This window comes from Lactuca sativa, chromosome 1, assembly GCF_002870075.4.
Source record: "Lactuca sativa cultivar Salinas chromosome 1, Lsat_Salinas_v11, whole genome shotgun sequence".
NCBI classification, from domain to species: Eukaryota; Viridiplantae; Streptophyta; class Magnoliopsida; order Asterales; family Asteraceae; genus Lactuca; species Lactuca sativa.
Genome location: NC_056623.2, coordinates 187,043,277 through 187,059,543, shown reverse-complemented (window position 1 = coordinate 187,059,543; position 16,267 = coordinate 187,043,277). Strand labels below are relative to the sequence as shown.

Here is a 16,267-nt window from a genome sequence, read left to right as displayed (position 1 = left end):
TATGTATGTGTTTGCAATTATTGATTCATGAGACCTATATCATGTTAAAGTCCCTGGAATCATTTCACACAACTCATTAACTCTTTTGAGCACATGGTCATTATGGATAACACTATTAGGAGGTAGACAACTCCTCACTCACGCGGTTCGCTGAGTGCATTTTAATTTTTCTTCCCCCTATGTTACCGATAAACATAGTATTCAAAAGGGCACCCCTCGGTCTTTAGGCTTGGGTTGTGAAGTCATGGCTTGATTGCTTTGCACATATGGACTTTGTTTCATACACTGGTATCAATCTATGTTTCTCATAATGGTAACAAACTTTTTTTCTTATGTTAGCATCAAACTTTATTTCTCATGATTATAATGAACTTTATTTCTCATGAAAATAATGAACTTTATTTCTCATTTTAGCAACAAACTTTATTTCTTATGATAGCAACGAACTTTGTTATGCGAACGTGTTTACTTACTTTAGCAACAAACTACTTTTATGCAAACTTGTTTACTTATTTTAGCAACAAACTACTGTTTATGCAAACTTGTTACTCATTTCAGCAACAAACTTCCATTTATGGAAACTTTTATCATTGTTCTGATTTTTATGAATTGAAACTATGTTATGCTATAAACATATGAATTCACCAACTATTTCGGTAGTTGACTGCTCATTTTAAATGCTTTTTCAGGATCATCTAGTAAGTGGCACATATAGACACATCACGTGTAGGAGCATTCGCATGTGTGATTTTTTTTATACGTTGTAATCTCTTTTAAAAGTTGTTCAAACTCATTGTAAATTGTAATGTTTTTAATATTATGGTTGGTGTTGTCTTTTAACTTTCGCTATGAAACCCTTTGTGTTGTCGCACCCCGTGTTTCCGCTTTAGCAGAGTGTGACAGAAGGAGAGCGGTGGAGAAGACATCGAGAACTGTTAGTGTGAGGTTTAGAAGCTGATGAAGAAGACGGTGGATCGGTTGACAGATTAAAGAAACCTTGGTTGAGTTAAAGTAATCTTATGAACAATATTCAGGGTTAGGTATTGTTCATAAGGACGCTAGGGCCGGTCCTAGACAATTTGGGGCCCGAGGCCAAAAAAAAATTGGGTCCCTCATAATGTTTTTTTTTTATAAAAAAAAAGAGGGCGGCACCTCCAAAAATTTTATTAATTAAAAAAATAATACAATTGAAGGCTGGGGACTCCCCACCTATGGAAAAAAAGACTTCGGGACAGGCCCCGTAAGCCAAACAACCTAGCAACTATTAATACAAAACAATAAAATAAAAAAGCCAAAACATGCTCTAAACCATAATACATAAACATATCAAAGAAAAACTAAAGAAATTTACATTTTCGAGCTTTTTTAGATGCAAAGTCATCAATTATAGAATCAAGTTCAATATTATCCAACAAATCTTTTTCAATGCATAACATAACCAAACCATTTAATCTTTCTTGTGACATTGATGATCTTAAATAATTTTTTAATAATTTTAGTTTTGAAAAATTTCTTTCTGCTGATGCTCCAGTAACTGGTATGGTTAATAAGATTTTATATGCAATACAAACATTTGGATAACAATCTTTACCTTTGACAAACTCTAAAATTTCAACCGATGACATAACAACATTTGGCAAAGTTTTTTTGTAATACTTTAAGTTCCGTCAAAAATTCATTTAAATTCACATCACATAAGTTATTATGAGTAAACTTATTTACAAAAACAACACAACTTTGTTTAAGTTCAATATCATCCAATGACTTTAACCTTTTTGAATCATATAAAAATCCAAAAATGTTTTCAAAGTTTGTTAATTGCTCAAATCTACTCTCTAATGATGCAATTGCCACATCAACAATATATATATATATATATATATATATATATATATATATATATATAAATTACTCGATTCTAAATGATTCTTCGGGTGATTGTAATTCATCTTCACAATTAATTTCATCAAATTGTTTTTTTTCTAGTAATTTGGCTTTTTTTGGGAATATAGGTTCAACTTCCATATCCGATGCAATGGCCTTAGCATTATCAATACTAATGGCATAAACTTCATTTCTATACTTTTTAAAAAATGTTATCATATTTTTTAATAGATCAATTGTCGCATCAATACATATAGTTTTGCTTTGCATTTTTTTACTAACTTTATTTATAGAAAATAAAATATCATACCAAATTACCATACCAAGTAAAAAATAATAACTTTCAATAGCATTAACTAAACTTTCAGCTTCACTTTTAGACTTTGCATCATCACATGATGAACTTAATTCTATCAAGACATCCCTTATATGAGGAGCTTGAAACCTAATGGCTTTTACACTTTTTATTCTACTCTCCCAACATGTATCAGATAAAGATTTTACCGTTAAGTTATGGACTTTATCAAGTAATATTGACCATCTTTTGGTTGAACTTGAAAATAATACAAAAATGCGTTGCAAAACTCCAAAAAAAGAAATCGATTTGGCACAAGAATGAGCCATATCACTAACCATGAGGTTAAGACTATGACAAGCACATGACATAAACAATGCTTTTGGATTAATTTCAAGTAATCGTTTTTGAACACCTTGGTGTTTTCCTTTCATGTTAGAACCATTATCATAACCTTGTCCTCTTACATCATCAATATTAGAGTAAATTACTGAAATCGTCCCTGTGGTTTGGTCAAAATTGCACGTTTGGTCTCTAACTTTTTTTTACACTCGGATCGTCCCTGTGGTTTGATTTTTTTGCGTTTTTCGTCCCTATGGTTTGGTAAAAATTGCATGTTTGGTCCTTAACTTTATGTATGTAAGGGACGAAAAATGCAACAAAATCAAACCACAGGGACGAAAAACGCAACAAAATCAAACCATAGAGACGATCCGAGTGCAAAAAAAAGTTAGGGACCGAACATGCAATTTTGACCAAACCACATGGACGATTTCAGTAATTTACTCTCAATATTAAGACCATAAGATTTAATTGCATTTAATAACTCATTAAAAAGTCCTAAACCCGATGTATTTTCTACCTTTAGAAATTCTAAAAAAAATTCTTCAACTTTTATTTTATTATTAGACATGTTCACACATCGAATAACAAGAGTCATTTGTTCTTGATGGCTAACATCGGGGGTGCAATCAAGAATAACAGAAAAATATTTTGATTCTTTTATAATATTAATTATAGAATTTCTAACATTATTAGCTAAAATAGAAATGATTTCATTTTGAATTTTGTGTCCTAAATAATGAAGATGAGTTTGATGATTTTCTATGTGTCTAACATGTTCTTGCATTATAACATCAAATTCTGCCATCATTTGAATTGCTCCCAAAAAATTACCATTAGATTCTTGAAAAAGTTTTTCGTTACAACCTCGAAAAGCCAAATTATATTTAGCCAAATATTTAATGACATCAATTATTCTTTTTAAAACTTGTCTCCAACGTTATTTTTCAGTTAAAACTTTATTTTGTAAATCTTTATCAATTGTTTTATTCTTATCAAATCTTGCTATTAGTTCATCCCAAGAATCCATACAAAAAAGATGTTGGGAACTATTTTCATGTTCTTTAAGTTTATCAAATAGATGTTTCCAATCATTAAATCCATCATTTGCTAAAGAAAATTTATTAACATAATTATTAGGTTTAAACAATTTACAACACAAACAAAACACTTTATCAACTTTTTTTGAGTAAATTAACCATTTTCGATCACTCATCACACCATTACTTAACTTTATAGTATAAGAAGCATAAGAAAAATGTCTAGACAGATTATCTTTAAGATACACAAAATTTGATTCTCTTATTGGCCATTTTTCAATCAAAATATCTCTTAAGTTATTATCAAGATTATCCCAATTACTAGGATCATATATATATCTAAAGGTGGAATAAATTGTTCATTGTTATCATTCATGACATTTTCATTTTCATTCTCATTTGAAATGTTAACATTTTCATTATTGACATTAACATCTTCATTATTAATCTTTTCATCATCAAGATCAACATTTTCATTTGAAACTTTTTCTTGAGAAACATTTTCATTCAAGACATTATCTTGCTCATTAAAAATAGTTTCATATGTGAGATTATCTTGTTCATTTACTTGTACATCAGCAGAACTATTTTTTTTAAAACCTATGCATAGACCCTTTTTGAGTTTCATTATCTTGTTCAATTTTTTGTTTATTCTTTCGTTTTTCACTTCCAGACATATACTTTCTAGGATGCATATTCAATAGAGTGATAAGAGGCAATCAGGCAAACAAACAACAAGCACACAAATAACAAATAATAAAAGATTAGAGTTCTTGTTCTTTGTACCTACTGTTGACTGCCAATGATGCTTTGATGGTAATTGGTAAACTGTTGATGCTGTGAGCTTTTAAATAACCTTTAGATTGTGTGATTGTGAATCCTTTTAACAGTCCTCAGATTCTATATAGCATAAAATTATGAATATTAGATTCATAAAAAATTAGAAAATCACAGATAAATAAGAAATTTGAATGCCAGAAATTAGAACTTACAGATAAAATTCTATGATAAATAAGAAATTTGAATGCTAAAAATTAGAATTGTGATAAAATTAGGGCTTGATTTTTGGCATGAATGTTTGGAGATTGCTGTTGAAAACTTTGAAGTTGCGTGTGTTTCTCTTTCTCATATGGATATTGCTGTGATAACTGATAAAATTTTGTGATCGTGTGTCTTCTACTCTTCGTCTGTGACGACTCAGTGGTTACAGGTCTGTGAATCTGTCACAAATTGAACTTGAAAATCGAAAATAGATGGCCAATGATCGGTAGAAATCGTGAATACTGAGAAAGAAGCGAATGAGAAGATGTACTAAATCGCCAAATCGGAAATTAGAAAAGGGAGAATTGGGGAAGAAATAAGAGATCGATTCAAATCATTCAATTGAAATCGAAGAAGAAATAGAAGAACCTGCTTATTGAGACCGTTGCTTAACTTAGAATCCGGAGAAAACGTTTCGATTCCATAGCCGATCGTTGAAGATTAATTGCGCCTTGGAATTCGGCATCTCTCGCAGTCTCGCTCTCAGCACGCGCCAGTCGTTCCCAATTCAGTCATTCCTCCCGCTTTCTTTTTGGACTTTTGGTTGGCGCTGATAAGAGATAATTGTTGTACTGGGCTTCAGTAATCAGAGTCCAATAAGCTTAAACCTAATGGGCTAATACTATACAATTAATATGAGACATAAAATGAGGGCCCTATGGCATTTGGGGCCCAGGACGGTCGCCCAGCTTGCCCAGGCCCATGGTCCGGCCCTGAAGGACGCCATGATTTTATTATATATGCAACACCTTTTATATTTCGTTTTGATTTTATTATATATGTAACACCTTTTATATTTCGTTTTAATACTTGTTTTTTATTAGCAACTTTATTTTTAATACTTTTTGATTTTTACAAAATTTACAAAAGCCACACAATTATTGTTACCCGTACGTGGCCCTTCCTATGTCCACAGATTATTGCTTCCAAATCTTTAGCAACGGAATGGCTTTAGAATATGTAATTATTATATATACAAATGAATCGTAGAACGATTTGTTAAGATTAAGACGTTTTGCGTTTAATATAATGAAGAATCATATAATATTAAAAGTTTGATTATAAAGATTTTAAACGCAAAGACGCAACTAAATTAAAAGTCAATATGTAAGTGTTTGTTGTCATCACGTTAATCATGAATTTTAGCCTTACCGACAATATAGTTTTGCACTCTAACTTGCCATTAGATATATTCTACCATTTTGCCTAACGTGGGTGTTTAGGAGCAAGGTGGAGTGTTGCGTGTGTGTGTGTGTGTATATATATATATATATATATATATATATATATATATATATATATATATATATATATATATATATATATATATATATATATATATATATGTATGCGCAACACTCCACCTTGCTCCTAATGAAAGACTCTCTAAGGAGCCACGTGTCTCCTTTCTACACTTTCTTTATGCCACGTGTCATGTTTTAGTTCACCATTTGTTTCACATTCCCGTTCATTTTGAGTCTACCTTAAGGTCAATCATATCCCACAAAATTTGCATACATTCCATGATTATCGATTGTTTATCCCCAGCAAATCAGGCAAAATATTTGAATTCTATTTATTAGCAAGATTTCAGGAATCTTGATACATTCCAATTTTAAAATTCGATGGGCTTCATATATACATCAAATCAAATCTCCTAATAATGGATTATAGACTTGCAGTCCCCTATTCATCGAAAAACCCTCATCCCATTTCAGGATTTGAATATTTCTGTGTCTATTGACGGAATTCGCTCCCCATATCTAAACAAACCCTAAGTCACCGCCAACAGCCTCTCCCCTGCTCCGCCATGATCAACACGACTGCTACACTTTCATAACTGCTATTTCACCATCACAACCATCCATTAAGGCCACCACCGAACAACCATCACAACCTACTCAAGAACAAAAAACAAGCGATGCTAAAAGGAGGGAAATGAAATTGATTTTTATTGGTTGATGTATTGGCTAGATGGCAATCTCTCTCTCTCTCTCATTTAGTTCAAAATCTTGAACCAAGTTCGGTTTTTTTTTTTGTTTTTCGATTTTTAGCCCTAAATAGATTTGTGTTATTTGAACTAGGTTCAATTTGTATGGAAAGAAAAGCTTCAGGACACTCAAAATCTCAGAGAAGATTGATCGGCTTCAGTTAACAATAACGTCCTACTTTAAATTTATTAGTGGCTCTTTGGTTGACATTTTCAAATTTTATTTTGTTCTCTCAAATGTCTGAGTAGAAGCTCCTGCAATGTTTGTAGCTTGTAGGTATTATTGTAAATGGTCTGCAATGTATTCTTTTTACTACAAGTAGTATTTATGGGTTTCTATACGATTTTGATGCTAATGAAAATAATAATCATTCAACCTCATTCTTTGCTTCACAATTCCCTTCTTTACTCATGTGGTGGTGAATCTGTTCTCACTAGCCTCTTATCCACGATGGTGACCTTCTAATAATGATTTTAAGATTACTTTTCAATAAACCAATAGGTTTAGTTATTTTCAAGAATAATTTGTTAAAATAAGTCATATTGTTTCAATGTAAATTTTGCATGTGTAGATGGTCAAACTTATGGTTAATTTTCTTTATTTACAAATTTGTCCATAAATTGAAAGTTAGGTTGTTAGCTTTATGGTTAACTAAAAAACCTATGTGTGATTATTAAAAACTTTCAAAACAACACTCTGTCTCATCACCTATGTACGATTCCATATTTTGCAAATTTTATCCACTAATGGTAAAGATTATTATTGATGTATAATTACTTATTTTAATAATATTTTTAACCAAATATGCATACTGTGGAAGCTTATTGCCATTGCTGACTTGCTCTTGCTTATCTATGCCATGAAGTGTAGGTGTAGACAAAGAAGCATCATGAAGAGGTCAGTCATCTCTCTCTTGCATAGCTGTACAATTTTTGTACCAAATGATCCATGTTTTCCATAAATCCATATTTCAAGAAGGTTATTTATTTAGGTGAGTTGGGTCCTTTATGTTGATGATCAAGCAATTCAGCCCAAATTTGGTAAATTTGTTGAAATAGGGCATTTTTATGATAAAAAGGTGTGCAATGGTGTTATTTTCTCTTTACTTTGAACTGCAGGTGCTTTGACTGGCTGCAATAAAGAAGAAAAAAGAGATGATAGAGACTTGACCCACTCTTTTACTTCATGAATTCTTCTTAATTTTTTTCTATTTTTATGTCTGCTATAACCATAAGAATTCGATTAATGAGTTTCGACACTTCAAAATCGTTATCTCTTGTCATGCATCATGGTTTTCGATGGGTCGGTGAGTGAGCAAATACATGGTAAATGAATCTTTCTTCTTTCTACTTTCTCCCTCTTTCTTATTACTTTCCCCAACACCCGCTCAATCGTATGTTCAATAATTTTTTTAAGAGGTGATATATATATATATATATATATATATATATATATATATATATATATATATATATATATATATATATATATATATATAGGGAATGTATGTCTTCATCCAATCTAGATTTTTTTGTTCACTCTAGGTGGTGGTGAAGGAATCTTATGCAAGTTTCCAATTGTAGATCATGGTATGTTATGTGTTCACAATTCATTCATAATTTAATTTCATCTACAATCCCCAACATTGTCTTTATTGCTCTTTCCTATCGGTGCACATTTCCTATGCAAATCACATCACTTTTAAAACTCATATTTCTTGATAATAATTGCTATCCATATTTTCTATTCAAATTAACATAGTTATTAATTGGATGATAGTTGGCTTTTGATCAACCATTTTTTTATGTTTCATTGCGACTAATTAACATAGATTGTTATATCGAGCAAGGTAAAACCAATTAACCTTCTATTTTGTGAGAAATGAGAAAACAAAAAGAATAATGAAAATAAATCCATAAATATTATGAAGTATGCATTTATATAGATCTTACAAGTTCAATGAATAGTTTGAGTTTCTATTGGCAATAGATTAAAAGGATGATTGAAACTTTAGGATTATATGGAAAAATACATTTATTTAGACTTTGAAGCCCAAAAAATCATATTTCATGTGCTATTATCGAGCTTAGTAAATAGTTGATCTTTACTAAATGCATTATTTTATGGATTAATGTCATAATATCACTCTAGACGATAATAGTTATTAGTGTCCAAGTTGCCTTTTTTGGTTTGGAACAAAAACTACAAATCTTTAAAGGTGTGGTAAATTAAAAACATGATGATTTTGAAAGGTGATGCTTTTGACTACAAAAGTCAAAGTTGACTTGCATCTTTTTTGAATGGTTGTCTACTAAAAAACTTATAGTATTAGTATTAGCTTTATGTTTTTTTATGATTTGTTCGTGATTTATCAATATATCATCATTGATTTGCTTATTATAGCATCTTACTTTCAATTTTATAACATTGTGATAGGGCAAAATGGAAGTGAAATGTTTTTAGCACATAATTGAAACTTTTCATTGTTATTTTTTCCTAACCGATAAATATCAAATGACTTTCATTGATTTGTTTATTTTAGCATCTTACTTTCAACTCTACAAGATTGTAATATAAAATAATGAAAGTGGTGCCTATTTTAACCAATTTTAAGTATATTGTTGTTTTTTTTTTATCAAGAAATAGCAAGCTGCTTCCAATGATTTGTTTATTAAAGCATTTTACTTTCAGTTTTACAAGATTGTAATAGAAAATATAAAAAGTGGAATGCTATTTTAAATACATAAGTGAAAATGCATTGCTATTTTAACCAATAAATGTGAATGTATTTTGTAATTTAAAACAACTGTAATCGTTAACTCTGTTTCACAGTGAGCTTTTTTTTAGGCACCATGTTTCAGTTTGGGTAGCAAGTGTTGGTTGAAGGAATGCTCGAAGGATGTTATGTATATTTTTAGATGTTGAACTTAATTTTTGGTCACATGTGTTGTTATTTTGAGTTGCTTTTGACGCCAAAATAAAGATCAACATTACTTTAATTGTCATGACCACCCCAACGCTGAATGTTTTTATCTATATCATTTCTATTCCGATCTTTACTTGCACTAGCATTTTCAATAGGACCAAGACTGCCCATTGATTTACTTAGCCTACATTTGTGTTCGAACTCCTTCTTAAATAACTAATTTGTCAAGTATGTTATTTTACTTTGTGAACCGTGATTTCCACGGGTTATAACCTAGTATGTATATATATATATATATATATATATATATATATATATATATATATATATATATATATATATATATATGGCGATAGTGAATATACATTACAGCCCCACCTAAGCTTAGGTACTAAACCTCTAAAATATGTCGTTTTAACATGCTAAATATACCCGGTTTGGTTTCACTTGGTAAATATATCATTCTCCATAACATTTCTTTCTTTCATTATCGTTTTATCATCTCCGTTTTCTTTCCTCAATCATCCTTTATTACTTCATCCAAGTCAACATTACTAAGCCCTAAACCTAAACCTAAACCCTAAATTTAAACCCTAAACACTAAAGCTAAACCCTAAACCCTAAATCTAAACACTAATTCCTAAACCCTAAACCCGAAACCCTAAACCCTAAACCCCAAACCCTAAACCCCAAACCCTAAACCCTAAATATAAACATAAACCTAAACCCCAAACCCTAAACCCTAAACTCTAAACCCTAAACCCTATTGTGTCGATATTGAATTTACATCTTGAAGTATTAATCGTGAATCCATTAACCGTAATCTTTATATAGTATAATAGTGAATTTGCAAGAGGTTTAGTACCCTAAGTTTAGGTTGGGCTGTAATGTATATTCCCTTTACCCTATATATATATATATATATATATATATATATATATATATATATATATATATATATATATATATAGGGTTAGGTTCATGTGAGACGGCCAAATTTTGTGAGACTGTGAGACGCATTTTTTCTATTTTTTTATTTTTTTTAGTTAATTCAAGTTCCGAAAATAATATTTAAAAAAGAATTTTTGGATTTTTTCATTTATTTTGTATTTTAAAATTATTTTTTAGAATACGTACAGTATAATATTCTATTACAATATTTCACGTATTTTTCAAAAAAACGAGATTTTTTTTTTATTTTTTTTATTTTTTTAGTTAATTCAAGTTCCGAAAATAATATTTAAAAAAAAGAATTTTTAGATTTATCCATTTATTTTGCATTTTAAAATTATTTTTTAGAATATGTACAGTGTAATATTCTATTAGAATATTTCATGTATTTTAAAAAAAAAAAAACAGGATTTTTTATTATTTTTATTTTTTTTAGTTAATTCAAGTTCCGAAAATAATATTTAAAAAAAGAATATTTGGATTTTACCATTTATTTTGCATTTTAAAATTATTTTTAGATTTGGTCTCATGGTCTCAAAAAATTAGAATGGTCTCAAATGAACATGAACATATATATATATATATATATATATATATATATATATATATATATATATATATATATATATATATATATATATATATAAAGGTTGTAAAAATCACTCGACGTTAGCTAGGCGGTGGACTGGGGTTAAGGGACTAATCGGCTAGACAGAGTTTAATCATGGGATTAATCGGGTATCATTAATTGTTAATTTGTTAGATTTTAAAAAATTAAATATGACTAATATCATATAAAAGTTCGTAAATGCCACTAATATCATAACACAATAGGTTAATATGATAGATACAATACTAATCATACCTCAAATAGTTTTTATTGAGATACAAATTCTTCAAAGTGTTAAAATTTCATCGGGTTTTACAGTTTCAGTCATTGTGTATGCATGGATTAATCGCTAGGCGCTCTCTAATCGGTCGAGTAGCGCCTAGGGATTAATCGTAGATTAATCGGAACCCAATCGAGATTTTTACAACACTAATATATATATATATATATATATATATATATATATATATATATATATCTATATATATATATATATATATATATATATATATATATATATATATATATATATATATATATATATATATAAGTTCAGGTTCATTTGAGATCATTCTAATTTTGCGAAACCGTGAGACCAAATCTAAAAATAATTTTAAAATGCAAAATAAATGGAAAAATCCAAAAATTCTTTTTTTAATTATTATTTTCGGAACTTGAATTAACTAAAAAAAATAAAAATAAATAAAAATAAAAATAAAATAAATAAAAAAAATTCCGTTTTTTTTAAATACGTGAAATATTCTAATAGAATATTCCACCATATTCTAAAAAATAATTTTCAAATGCAAAATAAACGGAAAAATCTAAAAATACTTTTTTTTAAATATTATTTTCGGAACTTGAATTAACTAAAAAAAATAAAAAAAAATTCCATTTTTTTTGAAAAATACGTGAAATATTCTAATAGAATATTACACTGTACTTATTCTAAAAAATAATTTTAAAATGCAAAATAAATGGAAAAATCCAAAAATTCTTTTTTTAAATATTATTTTCGGAACTTGAATTTACTAAAAATAAATTAAAATAAATTAAAAAAATAAAAAAATGCGTCTCACGGTCTCATAAAATTAGGTCGTCTCACACACACACAGATATATATATATATATATATATATATATATATATATATATATATATATATATATATATATATATATATATAGTCCACATCCAATAAAAACCCGAAAATTAGTAGGAACAACAAAGACAAAATTTATTTGGTCGTGATATGTTCGCACACGACATACGTGCATAAAACGTAATACGGACTCGAGGGAATAATCATGTGTGAAATATCATTTAAATTGTTTTTTTTTCACTTATTTTGTTTTTTTTTTTTTTCGTTTGTTTTTATTATCTTTTTTATTTTTCGTTCAAAAAAATCAGCATTTATTTTTAAATAGATAGATGCTCGGTTTTTTAGCGATTTTATTTTTTTCGTTTTTTTTTTCAATATCTTTACTACATATTTGAAGATAATGTGGTTTTTTTTGTTTTTGTATTTTATTTTTATTTTTCAAGCTAAATATCAGTTTTAGTTTTTAGTGTTCAACAATTATAAAATTTTAAATAAGAAAAATATTAAGGATCATAATAGTTTTCGTTCAAACTTTTTTTTTGGATCATATTATTTTTAGATCATAAAATTTTGAATCATATTATTTTGAATCATAACAATATTATGCATCATACATTTTTGGATTATATTAATTTGGATCATAATATATTGAATTAAATAAAGTTTTTGTTCAATACAACATTTGTATCATTATATTTTTTTGAATCATTTAATTTGGAATTATAAAAAACATAATAATTAATGATCATTAAATATTCGTGTCAAAATATTTTTAGATCATAACAAATTAAGGATCATAAACATATTGAATTATAATATTTTTGAATCATAAATATTTTGAATCATCTATATTTTGATCATATTATGTTCAACATGTTTTTAAAAAAACTTTTAATCTTGTAAAATCAAGTTTGGTATCTAAAATACCTTATTTTTTTAAAAATTCTTTTTACAAAGTCATAAGAATAATGAGTAGAAGTATTCCTAAAAATTTTATAATTTTTGGAGAATTTGTTTCTGAGTTTATATATATATATATATATATATATATATATATATATATATATATATATATATATATATATATATATATATATATATATATATCAAAATTTTCATGATTGTGCTTATTTTGTAGACAATTATATTTTAAGAACTTTGGTTTTTTCAGATTTTTTTTTTCAAAGAAAAAAAGTTTTGGCCGAAAAAATAACGGGTGGAAAAAAACTATGGGTGTCGAAACGTATATAGTCAGGAGTCGAAATAGGTTGAGTCTGTAAGGGTTTGAAATCTGAATGATTTCGACTCACTATGTATTTACAAGGCATTTTTTGTTTTCGAAGCTAGAACATTTAGACCTTGTATTTTTTTCTAAGTTTGTTGTACCCTATAAATAGGGTAGGTACTAGAGTTGAGAGTAACTTTTGTGCTCGTCATTTTGTAAACACTCTCATAAACTTTGAAGTCTCATCAGACTAACACGAGCCAATCAGATCATATTTATATGATGTGTTCTTACTGCTTTCTTTGATTGATGTCGTGTTCGTTTATCGATTCTAACTCATGACATTTGGTATCAGAGCATGATTCATTCAATCAATTTAAGTTTTCTCGTGTTTTTCATATTTTTTAAATCGCTCTTTCCGATTCAAAATATTCCGCAATATTGAATTAGAAAACTTATTTCAATTGATTTTTTTGTTTCGGTTATGCACACTGTTTGTTAGATCGAGTGATTACTGGTCAATTCCTATTTGATTATCCTTTCAAATCTCTCTTTTTGAATCTAAAATCTCATTTGTCTGTACAACAATGTCGAACTTCAACAAGAACACTATGTCAAGTTTCTCACACTTGCTCGGATCATCTACTAAGATTATGATGCTCATTCCAGAATACTACGAGCAGTAGGCCGACATAATGAAGGACTATCAGAATAAGGGACTTGTTAACATTACCTTATAGCCATGTTAAATGTAACCGAGATGTCACTTCCTTGGCTGAGACCCGGTATTGGTCTCTGCGAGCCAAAGTCAGAGCGACAACTCATTTCTCGTCACAAGGGAAGAACATCCCATGTGATCTCCTCATTCACCCACAACCAATGAAAAAGCTACAAATAGCTCGGGTGACGCCTATAATTGACATCACCTAGCGGTTAGTTAGCGTTAATAGCTCTCCCATTAAGAGGAGGCCACGTATCACGCTCACGAGAGACGGTCCCCACGATCCGTTAGTAACAGGTATAAAAGGATATCTTCCATCTCAAGAGGGAGATCCATCTTATTTCTCACAAAGATTACACTAAGATTTCTCTCTCACCATAGACTAACTTGATTGTCGGAGCGACGTCCTCGGAGAACACCGGTCGTCCTCTAATGGTTCTTATGTGATTGTGTTCTCAGGATAGTTGCCAATGCAGTTACATCATCAAGCATCCAAACAATCTATGAACCTATCACAACAAAAAGGAAGGGCCCAACGTGATGGCACAACATCCTTCCCTCATGGATTCTGTATTTGAAATAATTTTGTACTCTGATGTTTTGGATATTATGACTTGATTTTTATTCTGAACAATTTAATGAATGATTTGGCTAGTTTTTAAAAAGAAAAAATTTACCATTATTTTGGGGCTATTACATAAATCATTGTTCACATGTTTATGGATCTAGTACATATTGATATGGACTCTTCAGATCCACCACAAGGGACCATAACTCTATTCATCATGATTTATTGACGTTTCGGTAAATATGATTGTGTTTATAAGATTAAACAAAATTTTGATTCTTTGAAAAGATTTAACGAGTAGTAGAACAAATCGAAGAATCAATTAAGTAGAAAGATAAAAGATTCTCTAATCTGAAAAGAAAAGAGAATGATTTAGTATCATGTTTTATGAACATCTTAGTAATTATGAAATTGTATCACAATTAATCCTCAAATAACATCTTAGTGCAATTGTATGAGTAAGAAGAGGAATTGAACATTGTTGGAAATGGTTTGATCATAAGATGAGTCATACTTTGTTCCCAATCAAGTTTTAGAGACATGCTCTAGTAAATATGAATGATATATTGAAAGTCATTTCAAAACTAGAAAGAATAACAACACCTTGTAATATGTGGAGTAATAATGTTTTCTTACCCTTGCACATTTGGAATTGGAGTTGTGATGTTTCATTGGTCAAGAAACAAAAGATAAACTAAGACCTATTCTATGAAGTGTTTTATTGTCGGAAATCCACATGAACTATTGAATATTGGTTTTAACTCGTCAATGAATGTTTCTTGAGAGAAAAAATATGTGTCAAGCAATCAGTGGGAGTCATATTGATCTTGAGAGTTTCAAGAGTCAACCAATAATGACCTTTTGTTATCACTACCACGCAACCTGAGGTTGATAACCTATTGTATTTATTGACACATTCCAATTTCCGTGCACTTCCAGTTGCGTTAGAAACGCCTATGAGTTCTATGTTCTTCATTTCACTCCAAAAGGCTAAGCATGTTGGTCAATGAAAGTATGCTAATCAATATGGGAGAGTTGCTAGCAACATGGAAGCACTGGTGCGATTTTTGAGCTGCCATAAGGAAATAAATTTAGATTAAGTGACATTTAGTCCATGAAGGAGAACTAAATATGATTTTGGTTTGTCCTAAACCTTGTCTTATGACTATACATTGAACATGAGAGTTCTACATGGATGGGAATGTATGCACCTTCGGTGTAACAGCCCGGAATTCCAGGTATCTTTATTGTTTTGATTTTTGGTGTTTTGAGAGGGGACTCGGCGAGTTGGAGCTCAGACTCGCCGAGTAGGGTCGCGATTCTGGACGCGGGATTCGTTTGGACTCGGCGAGTCCAGGATATGGACTCGGCGAGTCCGCGCTGTTTAATGAAACCCTAATTTCTCGGGTTTGGGACCTATTTAAAGGGCCTTATGGCCGTCATTTGTACCCAACAGTCCATAGAGAGAAACCCTAGAGTGCTTTAGCGATTTGAGAGAGAGAGGAAGCATTTCTTGACCTTTGTGTGTTGTTTAGAAAATAAGAGGGAGGTTCTAGCCAAGAGGAGGCAAA

General features: G+C 29.7%; 1 pseudogene; it reads right to left on the bottom strand.

Moving 5' to 3' along the window:
* Positions 1 to 1,908: 1,908 nt before the first annotated feature.
* LOC111891186 (uncharacterized) lies at positions 1,909 to 4,256 on the bottom strand (annotated as a pseudogene).
* Between the last annotated feature and the right edge of the window lie 12,011 nt (positions 4,257 to 16,267).